This window comes from Trachymyrmex cornetzi, unplaced genomic scaffold, assembly GCF_001594075.2.
Source record: "Trachymyrmex cornetzi isolate Tcor2-1 unplaced genomic scaffold, Tcor1.1 scaffold301, whole genome shotgun sequence".
In the NCBI taxonomy this organism is placed as follows: Eukaryota; Metazoa; Arthropoda; class Insecta; order Hymenoptera; family Formicidae; genus Trachymyrmex; species Trachymyrmex cornetzi.
In genome coordinates, this window is record NW_017297703.1 from 86,641 (window position 1) to 90,496 (window position 3,856).

The window sequence follows — 3,856 nt, forward strand, 5'->3', positions numbered from 1 at the left end:
GTCGGTATAACTCCGTAAAGTATCAGTCATATTGAAATTTCAATTATAGATTTCGAAAGTGGAGATTTCAACCTTTAAAATGCTTTTTTACTTTTTTATCTGCGATGATTTTTCATTGAATTATGGTGTTCTGAATATTGTCCAATTTTTAGCGTGTTTGAAAGTGTTTCCTAGATTTTGTTGAGTAGTGTATTCTCATCTGATTGCCAAATTAAATCTGTCACTTTATGAAAGATAGGTTTATATTTTCTGATGGAATCATTAGGATTGTATTGTGCTCTATGATGCAATTATTTCGTTTAATTCATTTTAAAGTCTTTATCCAGATACGACTGGATACTGTGTGATAAATGCGAAATATTCATAATACTCTCAGTTTGCTTTGAACTTATCTCATATGATACACATGTTACTCCTTTTGTTAATAATCGATGACTAAATTTTAATTGATGTTGCTACAGTGTATACGATAATGCTACAGTGTAACAAATATTAAGTCTACTGAAGAATGTGCAATAACTTTACCTTTTCGATGTTTACTTTCAAAACGCCTAGAACAAATGTTCCATAACGGACCTAATAGTCTCATTCTTTCAGGATAATGTATAGCAATATGATGCTTAAATTTCAGATTTTCGTGAGCATTTCAGCCGCTAACATTTGAAGACGTTTGTCTTTCAAATGAATCTGTCTTATTTCAGCTGGTTTATTCTTTACGTTTTTATCAAAAGGAAAGCTTTGAATTAAAATATTTAATTGCGTCAAAGTAAATTTTTTTTCAGTATTAATGAAGTGATTTATAAGAAGTGCAAGATCGTAAGGAATTATTCCTTCTAAAAAATCGTGTTGTACATCGACGTTCATATTTTGAAATAAATCGTAATCTGGTATAGAATTGAAAGCACACGATTCCTTCACTCCGCTTTTAGAACTGTTACATTGTTTTATATGTATGTTGTGAGTTTTATTATCTCTCAGTTTACAATCACGTTCTTGCAGTATTTTTTTAATATCATTTTGATGCGTTAAACAAAATCTACAGAAATAATTGGCGTGAAAAGACTCACTAAAACCAAGAATACTATGTAGACCTAAGTTATCGCCAAGAATAAGTTCAAGGGAAAAATAAACGCGACTAATTTGTCCATTATGGTTAATTTCTTTATCTTGTTCTCGTAACAAACAAAGCTCATCAATAGCTTTGAAAAAAATCGATTCATTAGTAAAAGTTTGTCTATCCAATATGTTGAATAAAATAAAAAGAAAAATATTATCTAATTTTGAACGAAGTTCTGGAAGTAAGCAAAGCACACTCGCATATACAGCTCCACATTTGGCTATACCTTTATGACTACATAAAGGATTGTTTGATTCATAATCATCATAATATATAGCTACAGGAAATACAATTTTGTCATCAAACAAAATTTTCTTATTTTCCCAAAGAGATCCTTGCATGAAATTGAACTTTATTTTATTTGCATTGTCTTCAAGTACTTTAATGTAATTAATTGTACGAGAGAAAATATTCGAAAGTTCAAAAAAAGCTTTCAAAACTTTTGAATTGGAATAAAAACTGAACAAATACTGGAATAGTTTTATAAATTAAAATATCATTTTATACCTTGATACTCTTTTCGTTCTCCGATTTTGCAAGTTTCAGGTAGTATAAATGTATCAGTTTTTTGTAATTTTCATTAAAACATCGTCGTTCAGTTTCATATTTCTCTAAAGATGTAGTAAATTGTTTAATAATATTAAACATAAATTGAAATTTTTCTGATGAAATATTTTCTATTTGTAATTGATGTTGAAGACAATTTTGTAATATATCAAGTGATAATTTAAATAATTTTGAAAAATGTATTATTATATCTATAATTTTTATTCGGAGAATTTCTGACATATCGTATAATCTTGAAATAAGGATTAATAATTCTAAATAAAACGATTTCATATTTTCTGGAAGATTAGACGATGCAGATTGTTTATTTGAAAAATCCGCCAATGTCGAATGATAAATTTGATCTGGTTGTTCTGACATTGTAACATCATTAAATAATTCATTACACGATTCATCAGAATTATTTTGAGCAATGTTGACTTCATTTGGTTCAATTTGACTACAAAAATTTATGTCATTTATGTCATCGGACAACTTTACATTGGATAGAGAACTATTAGTACTAAACTGCATAAAAATCTTTCAATGCCTATTAGAGCCGACATAGGTATACCTATGTCACAATGATATAATTTTAGTGTTTATTAATAAATTTTTAATGAAATTTTTAATTATTAATAAATTGATTGTTACACATTATATCCTGTGTCGGATCTAATAGGCATTGAAAGATTTTTATGCAGATTATTTCTAGAGAGCCTTTATCTTTTATCTATTAGTACTAAAGTCGTGACTTTCATAAATTAATTTTACCTATGGAGAAATTGAAGGTTTTCTTGGCGAATGAACATTATAACGATGTCTTTTAAAAGATCTAAATGTTGAATAAGATCTTGAACAAAATTCTTCTGCACATCGAAAACTTTTTTCTTCCGAATGAAATAAGTGAATGTGATTTATTAATTCGGTATTATGCTTAAATTCACATTTACAAATAAAGCAAAGCATTTTGTCTAAAATTGTTTAAGTTTTCAAAATGAAAAATATCTACAACGTTATTATCTGCCGGTATTATTGTGTACTAATGACTGTTCAAATTTCACCTATAATTGCTCGCAAACCTATTGGCACAGTATCCCTGCGATTTTTTATTTGATAGTATCCTTGTTGAAGAAATATCCACAAAGAATATGCATTTGGATATTTGCAGTCGACAGCAAAACAGATCTTGAATGCACAATCTATCGCACATAGACACGAATCTGAATTTGAAACAGTTAGTATAAACTCTATTATTTAAAATAATATATGACGCCGTGTTTCCGATAGATCCAACAATGACAGGAACTGGTTGTTGAACGAGAATACTTCCAACTTTAAGTTTTGTTAAATTCAATATAGTTTCCAAGCTACCAGCAGAGTGTTAATAAAAAAATATAAAAATACTTATTTTAAAAAAATAAAAATTGTAAAAAAAAATAAATTAATGAAATCTTGTATAAAATAACTCACTTCAAAATGAATCAGAAATGAATTTTGTCGTTCTTGAAATGATCGTTTGCTCAAAGTTTTTTCAGCTGGAGTGATATTTTCAGTACCTTTAGAATTTCGTTTTCTTTGTGATCCAGCAGGAATTAAATATGGCAATAAATAAAATAAAATCGTATCTTGATTATCTGCCATAAATTTCAATTTTGTTTGAAATGAAAAAAAATATTTTGAATCCGTTAATAAATCAAACAATCAAGACTCCTTACATATCAAAGAATTGGAAAGAGTAAGTGCACTAGGAGTCGGGCGCAGAAGACGTCGCGCAAATAATACACTTATAAAGAGTGAAACTTCTTTATTCACTAAACGCGCTTGTTTCGACTCATTTTTTAGCCTTCCTCAGAGCAAACACACACTAACATATATAAAGTAAAAGTTATCCTGTCATGGTGAGCTCCTCTACATCGAGAATTTCAATGCCAGAATTAGTTGATAAGGTGATTTTGCTTTCGAATACTAAATCCCATTTTGATAATTTGTGTTTTGTAATTAAAGTATTGTTAGAGAATGATTATCCTTTGAGTTTTATATTTGAAAATATCAACAACCGTTTGAAGAATATTATTATGGCTAGTAATAGGAAGAGGATTGTTAGTAATAATAGCGTTGATGTAGTACAGCCTTCGTGGTTCACTGTCCCTTTCGTTCGTGGTATTACTGAGAAGTTTAATAGATTGAATA